The sequence below is a fragment of the Phoenix dactylifera genome, chromosome 11, assembly GCF_051530095.1.
Source record: "Phoenix dactylifera cultivar Ajwa chromosome 11, Ajwa_hap1_PhDact_Kaust_v1.1, whole genome shotgun sequence".
In the NCBI taxonomy this organism is placed as follows: domain Eukaryota; kingdom Viridiplantae; phylum Streptophyta; class Magnoliopsida; order Arecales; family Arecaceae; genus Phoenix; species Phoenix dactylifera.
This window is the reverse complement of record NC_143200.1, coordinates 12,629,169-12,638,518: the sequence shown is the minus strand read 5'-3', so window position 1 is coordinate 12,638,518 and position 9,350 is coordinate 12,629,169.

Below are 9,350 nucleotides of genomic sequence, written 5' to 3'. Positions count from 1 at the left end.
TTTCCATTCAAGGACGAAGCATATTGACATACGGTACCACTTCGTGAGGTCATTGCTCGAGCAGGGACTCGTCAAGTTGGAGAAGATTCATACAAGTCAGAATCCTGCAGATATGTTGACGAAGGTCGTCACGGTGGAGAAGCTGAGGAGTTGTTCAGCTTCTGCTGGTCTTCATGCTTGAAGACGTTGAGGAGGCATTGTACCTATTTCACTAGGATGATTTAGTTTCAGTGGGAGCACAGAGGAGAGCCAAGTAACAAGAGGATATACCCAAGGTCTCCAAGTGGGAGATTGTTGGGGTATGTGGAGATCTTTGGTGATGAAGAGAATGGAAGGAAAATCAATTCTGCATAGTTTTCTGTCTGGCGGACTGTCGGAGTCGACTCGAGCTTCAGTCGAGTCGACTCGGGAACAGTCGAGTCGACTCGAGGTCCGTCGAGTCGACCCGGGAGAAGAAAAGCCGAAAAACCATGTTTCTGTCTGGACTGTCAGAGTCGACTCGAGCTACAGTCGAGTCGACTCGAAGCATCGTCGAGTCGACTCGAGCTACAGTCGAGTCGACTCGAGATCGTGCCAGTTTTGTCCAGACGTGCCAGAGTCGACTCGAACCACAGCCGAGTCGACTCGGGCTCGCGAAAAATCGTACGGACGATTTTCTTTTGGTGTTTTTGGTGGCGTTTCGACGGCTATGATCATCTGAAGGTCTTGAGACTATATATAGGACTCATGAGAGCCCTAGGGTAGAGTGATTGGCCGTATATTTGAGAGAGACTCTTGTTTGTGAGGCTAGGGTTCTAGAGAAGAAGAGGATTGGGATCCTACTTCTTGTGCAAAGAGAATTCTGTGTGAATCTCTTGTAGAGCGATCTCGTGTGATCGTTCGGGTGTGTGCCATCTCTGTAATCTATTCATCCTAGTTGAGATTTGGAGCGGTGGAGGACGTAGGCTATTTGTAGCCGAACCTCGTTACATCTTTGTGTTTGCTTTGCTATCTTCTTCTTCCTTCTTCTTTTGTGTTTGATAATCCGCTGCGGTGCTCAAGTGCTTTACCCTTACTTATACCAGGGTAATCTTTTGCCCTTCGTACGGATAAGCGAAGAGGTGATCCTTGAGTCCGGTGTCGAGGGAGCGAGAGAGTTATTCTCTCTTTGTTTTCCGACGTTGGTGGGCAGTGCCGGTGTGAGTGGGTTCCGGTGCGGGTCGCTGCCAACACTTAATCGCATAAATCTATAACTAAAGGAGAGAGAAAGAATACTAAATGAAAAGTGATCCTAATACTCTCCAATATGTATCATCTGAAATTTAAATCTGAAAATCTTTATGATACACCTTGAGGCTTGTTATTTGGTTAATATATCTTATGCATAAATCATGAACCAAATTGCAATTCAAACAGTTGATCTTAAGAGCCTCTAACTTAATGACAAAAGGAGAGAATAATGTGTTGAATGTTCTTGAGTATCTCTTAGAAAACCTATTTTTGGAATTTACTAATGAGTTCTTATTGGCTTGTTCTTTAGAACTTCAATTTTTATGCCAATTCATTATTATATGTACCAAATTGTGCTTATTTTCTAAAGAAATAAAAGAAAATCTTTAAAAGAGCTCTAAGATGTATCAAAAATTGTATGGATCCATATTTTGGTATTTGTGCCCCAATGCTCTTATTATCATAAAAGAACTTTGAAGTCATTAAGAATTAATGATCCAACATGATGATATGTTTTTCAAGTATATAAGTTTTGATCTTATACTCTGAAAATTAATTAAATTGCTCTCATGTGGATAAAATACTTAATATATTGGGCAAAAGATCTTAAATGAACAAGCTTTCATACTTATTATTGAAGAGAGGTTAGATTTCCATTCGTGCTTTCCTTGAATATCATTTGTGGTACTTCTTGATTTAACTTAAGAAAGATTCCATCTACACTTGAGTTGAAAACTATCCTTGGAATCACATTAGATGTGCTCTCATCATAATTTGCTCTGAAATTATCCAAAATGGCTCTGATCTATGCTCATTTATCTTTTTCTAACATTATTGCCTTGAGTTATATGATTCATATTCTTGCAATAATTTGACTTACAAATCAGAGTACAAAAAGAAAAAGAAATATTTGAGTATTCTTATCTTTGTGCTTAATATTTCATTATCTTGCAACCTTTTTAATGTTGTCAAAAAGGGGGAGAAATATCTAAGTATATGCTCATAATGCTTTATGTTTTGAATTGAATACAAATCAGCTTAAATTGAAATATGTTGATTGTATTACGCTGATTAAATCTAAAGCATTATCATGAAGTATGTTTTAAATATATATGTTTTCTACTTCATGCAACTTAGCTATGCATTAGTCCTAGAACACAATATATTTTATTCACATACTACAAGTTTTGTCATCATCAAAAAGGGGGAGACTGATGACCCAAAGATTGAGTTAAAGATTGATTTTGATGATCACAAAACGTTGAAGTATAATTACTAATGTTTGTGTTGCAAGAAGAAAAGATAATTTATTTTGCAAGGAACATAGCAAGTTGGAAAAATACAAGAAGGCCTCAAAAGCTCTCAAGAAAGGTTAGAAGAAAGCTACAATTTAATGGCCCAAGTTTCAAGTTCAAAGGATTTGAGTTGGAGGAGCAAATTCAAAGAAAGATTCAAAAAAATAGTCCTCGAGTCGACTCCGGGAAGTTTAGAGTCGACTCTGGCACTCTAGAGTTTCAAGAAACAGTGCTCGAGTCGACTCCGATACTCTACGAGTCGACTCCGACTGAGAACAAACAAAAAGACAGAAAGTTGATTTTCAGCGCTACAGTGATCTCGAGTCGACTCCAACTTCAGTGCTACAGTGCGGAGTCGACTCCCAGCTATAGTGCCAGCAGACTACTATTCACGAGTCGACTCCTATTTCAGCCGAGTCGACTCCTGCTTCAGCCGAGTCGACTCCTGCTTCAGCCGAGTCGACTCTAGCACGCTGGGAGGCATAACGGCTAGTTTTTTCTTGATTCCAACGGCTCTATTTTTGTCTCTAATGGCTAGATTTTTGTTTCCACTCCCTCTAAAGCTATAAAATCAAGAGGAGAGCTAGGGAAGAGGGTATGGAAGTGGGAGAGAACATTTAGGAAAGAGATTTCAAAGAGATTACAAGAAAAATCTCCCATAAGCACAAAAGGGCCATTCAAAGTAAAATAGAGAGGAGAAGAGCATCCAAGTGAATCCCAAAGCTTCCTCTCCATCCGTGTGCTGCCTCGGAGATCCTCTACTTCGTGCAAAATCAGAAGAGGGGCAAGTGAAGAAGAAGCCGAGTTCCTCCATCTACAAATTAGTTTGAGGGCTTCTTCTCTTTTCTTTACTTATTTACATTTGCTATATTTGCTTATTTGAGAAGCTTGTATTTGATTTAAACTCTTGTTCTAATATCTTGTAACTTGATTCAATCAAGGGATTGAATCAAGGGGTTAAGGTTTGTTGGTGAGCCAAAGGGAAAAACCAACGTTGTAAGGTTGTGGTTGGTGAGCCTTTGGGGAAAACCAACTGGGTTGATTGTGAATCCGGAAAACAATCATTGTAAGGTTGTGGTTGGTGAGCCTTTGGGAAAACCAACTTGGTTGGATTGTGAGCCCGTGAAAACAATCGGTTGGTTCTAGTCGGTGAGCCTGTGAAAACCGACCGAGTTCGTTGTGATCTCGCAAAACAACAAGTTGGGTTGTGAGCTTGTAAAACAACCGACTGTAATCTAAAGGATTATAGTGAAATTCCCAAGAGGTCTTGGGGAGTGGATGTAGGTGCTGGGGTGCACCGAACCACTATACATCTTTGTGTTTGTGATGCCTTATCTCTTGTATTTCATGCCTTCCATTCATGCTTGATTGTGTAATATCTCTAGCTTTGTTTTCTATAGAGTTATAAGTGATTTGCTTAGCTTCCACTCCATTCTTACCATACACATAGATTAAGATTGATCATACAACTATAAGTTAATTTTAGATCAATTGCACCCTAAAGCCATAGTATAATTGCTCTAGCTTAATCTTCCACTGCTTTACTTGTAATTGCCTAGAGCTTAAGTAAATAACATCCTATTATTCCGCTGCATTCTATTCAAAGTAAAAATTAGGAAACATAATTTTTAGAAAACCCAATTCACCCCCCCTCTTGGGTTGTCACCTTGGGCAACATATATTTAATAAAAAAAAAAGCTCTGAACTAAAATGGATGAAAACAGTGCTAGGAATATTGAAGACTAGAACATCGATTTCATGAAAGAAATTTTAATGTATTAAAGAAAGATTACAGAATCTGAGGAACGGAAATTAAAAACAACATAAATTAAAAACTTTAGCATAAATAAAACTCTTATTTAAACTAAATCTAAAAACTCCAAAATAACATGTTTCAAAATAAAACTCTTACTAAAAAATTAAAACATTGCTCTCAATTAAACTAAAGAAATAGGAACAACATAATGCCCAAAATCACTAATACACAAATTAAAAACATAACTTCTAAAAAAATAAACAACAAAAACAATAAAAAAAACTAAGGAAGCGTGATGCTCTGTTTTCAAATCTGAAAACAGAGCATTACTCTTCCCCTCTTTCTTCTCTCACAAACAGAACGTTCCCCTCTCCTTGGACAAAAACCAGCCGAGCTCTTCCCTCCTTCCCTAGTTCTTGGCCTCAACCCCAAAACCGAGCACACCCCCCTTCCTCTTCTTCCTTCTCCTCTTATAGCCGCGGACGGACGCCTGATGCAGAAGGGAGATGGCAGACACGGTGAGGACGCGGGGAGGAGTCGATCACGGACGAGATCCGGGCACTGGGAGCAGGCTGGATCGCTGATCACGGGCGGAAGCTTCGTGGACGGCTACTGGGAGAAGAATGCGGAGGAGTGGATCACGGCTGGGGACGCGCTGAAATGGAAGAAGCGATCATCCGAGATCGCACATGGAATGGAAGGCGATCCGAGATCGATGGGAGGACGCCGTGGACGCTGGGGCTTCCTTCTTCGGGTGCTGCTGGGAGCTGAAGCGGAAGGTGGGCTGCTGGCACGCGGTGGGAGAAACGCGGACGGCAGGAGCGAAACTGGTGCTGGGATTTCGGGATCACGGAAGGAAGGCGTCGATGATCGTTGGAGCTCGGATGCGGCGTCGGAGGCTGGGATTCCGGCTCGGGATTCCTTCTTTGGACCTTGGTTGAGAGGCGGGCTGGTGCGAGGAGCCGGACGCGATCGCTGGGAGCTTAGATCACGGCTTGAATAGGGAAGGAGGATGGCTGCGTTGGAAGGAGCTGGGAGACACCAAGTTCCATCCAATTAGTCATATAGAAAAAAATAGTGTGATATGAAATTTGGCTTGTAGACGGGTCATCTATTCTGGCTGGAGGTCAAGTGCAATTCTTTCAAGTCATGGGTCACCCAGCACCTTATAGTTATGATATAGCCAATTTAGATTTGCCCAAAATTATTTTCCAAAAGCACAAAAGAAATGGACCCAATTCGGACCCAAACCCGACTCGGATCCGAACCCGACTCGGACCCGATTTGAAGTCAAATTTGTACTCAATGTGCATTTTATCTCTAATTTATACTAATCTATGTTAAACCCAAATATAATATTAATCCAGTGAATTTATCATTATCGGTTAACAATAACACTAATTTTAGTAACATGTAGGTCGCACTTTTGTGCTCTCATCATTGAGTCATATTTATTATGCTAATTTTGGTATGTAGGCCAAAAAACCCAATTAGGATTTGGAGCCTTTAATGAAAAGGCTCCCTTATGTTTTCTATATAAAGGCTGGTCCCCCTTTCCTCTTCATATGGTTCATAGCTTGCTCTATTGACGGCTATCTTTTGTGAGAAGCAAGGAAGAGAAGATCCAGCCACTATTATTCTAGGTGATTGAAGAATCATATTCAATATGTCTTCCACAGGTATATCTCTCAAACTTGAATATAGTGTTATTGTGATTCTAAATCTTAGCATGTTATTATTTATGATTAATATTAAAATCATGTGTTGAATTGAATCTAAAATACTTGAGTTTAAATTCAAATCTGGCTGTTCATAGAGTTAAGATTCCGAGTTCGGGGCTCACTTGTTTTGATGGATCCAAACCTAAATCCGAACTTGGTTTGTCCTTTACCAATTTTGGATGTGTAATATAGCATGGATCAGACCAAGGCTGATCTATGAATGGCCATACTCATAAGCATTTTTTAGGATTGTTTCAGATCCGTCTTCTACACGCCGAGGATCTTATCTCCCAGCGACTTTTGAATCTCCCAACTTGTTATCTACGGATGATAGGTCAAAGAGGGAATTAGTTTTTCAGTTTGTGATGGATCAAAATCATAGCCTGTGCACCCACTTATCTTTTATATATTGCACCAATCACTGGCTATTATACAGGGAAATGTTAACAACACCGAGAATAAATATCTTTGTTAGCTAGCAGGGGCGGGATTATGGCTTAGGGGGCATTTATTTAGATGATTGCTCTATCACCAATGATGTATTGGTTATTGAACTCTAGTGAAATGTTAACCGACCCATGTATTATAGTCATTCCTTTCATATCACCAGTTTAGATTTATTGTAGTCAAATATAGATGGCAGATATAAAGCTATCAATATTAGAGAATAAAGTTAATAATTTATATTAGAAAATAAAATTTTCTTAGAAAATTTAGATTGCTCAATCTTTTTATAACAAGTTGACCTCCAATCAAATATGGGTACATTGTTTAAGATAATAAAGTAATCTTCTTAATGAATTTTAGTTGTCATTCATTAACAACACTAAACAAGAACTAGAGGGTTGATTTTTTCAAGTCCAATGGGTCATATCTTTTTATAAACAGCTTTCATAACTAAAATACAACTTGGTCGGCTGTCGCCCAATCTAAAACACCTTGAGGTAGAGAACCAATCCAAATAGTGACTCCTTTATCAGCCATGTTATTGTTAATAAATTAGTAGCTCCAGTGGTATATAGGATAGCCGTGGATGACTTTAGCCTTCCTGATCTCAAAAATAAATAAATAAATAAATAAAAAGAAAGTCTGTGCCTTTTCTTGCATGGCCATCCATAGCTACCAGAACTGTGCGTTTAATCACATGCATAGCACATTCCATGATCTATACCGTTATACAGGTATCCAATTACATGAGTAATTTCTACCAAAATGGAAACCTAAACATGACAATAATTTTGATTGCATAGGTAATATGTTATCCGTATTTGCACCTAATTCTTAGAATGAGGCACTAGAAAATCCCAAGTGCCACTTTGCAGGCATTTAAGCAATCACAGTAGCAACCCTTTTTTTTTCTCTGTTTTCCCAAATAAGAAGGTGATAATCGACCCGGTTAGGATATATTGCACTGATTTCTTGAGGAAAAGAAGGCGCCTTACCAGGATGTAGATGTCATATCAACTTAGCTAAAAGTATGCAGAATCATGATGGTGATAGAAATGGTTAAAAGCATATATACTTTAATATGAATCATAACTCAATAATTATACCAGATATTATTTGCCATCAAAATACGTACATAATGACAAGATACTCTTTATATCTCATTTGGAGAACATAATTTCATAATATTTTGGTTATTTTTTAGTAATGTAATAATCTTAATATTATTGAATAATTTTGTTATTATGTAACAAATATCGATGCTATTACTGTAACCATCTGTTACGGTCTATTCTTTAGAGTTTAGAACCCATGACCAATTTAGATCACAAACCTCAAGCAAGCTGATTTTTTGTGACTGCCCTAGCAAGAATATAGATCCGAAATAGCCTCAAGTACTCCAAGGTGATGGACTAAATATTTGTATCATAATGTAGGAGTTCTTTAACTAAGAAGTTGACAGATGAGCTGACCTAGGTAACGAACTAGTATACCTACACTAATTTTGCTAATAATGTCCATGCTTTGATTGAAGTGGATCGGAATGGGGGTGAAAGTGGACCAGATAATATATATTCAGGTCTATTTTTAGATCTGAATCTATCTAGATATAAATAAAATTTAATTGTCCAACCGATATTCGTATCTATATTCGTATACATTAAAGAAAACTAGATATAAATATGGATATGTAACTATTAGATTTGTATTCGAATATCCGAATCTATTTAATTCTATTAAATTTTATATAGTACTCATAAACTTCTAGCAAAAATATATGACCATATTAACATGCTATTAAATTAATTGATCATTCGCTTAATAATATCTTTAATTATATGATCATAAAGTTTAACTTATATAACTTATATCTATATTTATATTCATACATCCAGTATTTAATTTATATATGTATCCATTTAAAACAACTATGGATATAGATATGCTGATATTCAATCAATATCCGATCTAGTTTCAACCTAAGCTTAAATAATCATAATAAGTTCATAACCGTGTCCAATAAAATTACTTGGTTTCTCGCATGATAAAAGGACAATTCTAAATTTTTTCTAAAAAAAGCACAACCATAATTCATTAAGTCACATGGGCTAGGTCTGATCTCAGAATTCCTTAGAGAGAGACATCTGATAGAATATGTTCTTATTTTTTTTCCTATATATTCCTTTAATACAATGAATATATATGAATTTGTTCTTTTATTTACCTTTCCCTAGTTATAGAACTACAGGAGAGGGACAGATAGAAACTTAGAGCGGCGCGCTTGAAGCAATCAAGGCTGCGTGTAGGCGTATCAGATAGAATGGTATTTAGTTGCACCTCCTAAACTTGTCCAAATTACTATTAGAGAAGCTTGCATGTTAAAGAACATATGGTAAGAACAAACTCATCGGTTGAGAGAGGAGAAAGACCGCGGAAGGCTTCACAAGAGGACCATGTACTCATGCATCCGCTGTACTTATATGGCGGTTTTGTCCAATGCCCCTGCCGTGGCTCTTAGCTTATGCTAAGCTTATGTCGGTCCAGCTTGCCACAGCTAGTTCTCACTATTTTTCACAAGATTTCTCTTTCCATGCGTGCGCGTGCGTGTTTGCGAGCACGTGTGTATCATCGTTTCTCTTGATCATGAATCGCAAGAGCTTCATAGTTACGAAAACCAAACCTTGTGTGCGCGCGCATATGTATTATTTCCTATTTCTCTTGATCATGAATTGCAAGATCTATCTAATTACCAAAATCAAATCTTGACTAAATTATCAATTATTAGCATAATTTTAGGAATCACGTACCTGTGTCGTACATAATATTTTTCTTGATTAGCGTAATTTTGTATCAATCTTGTTAAAGTGATTTTAGAGATCAAATAACAACTTTTATCAATTAGTAATATTTTTTATTGTTAAT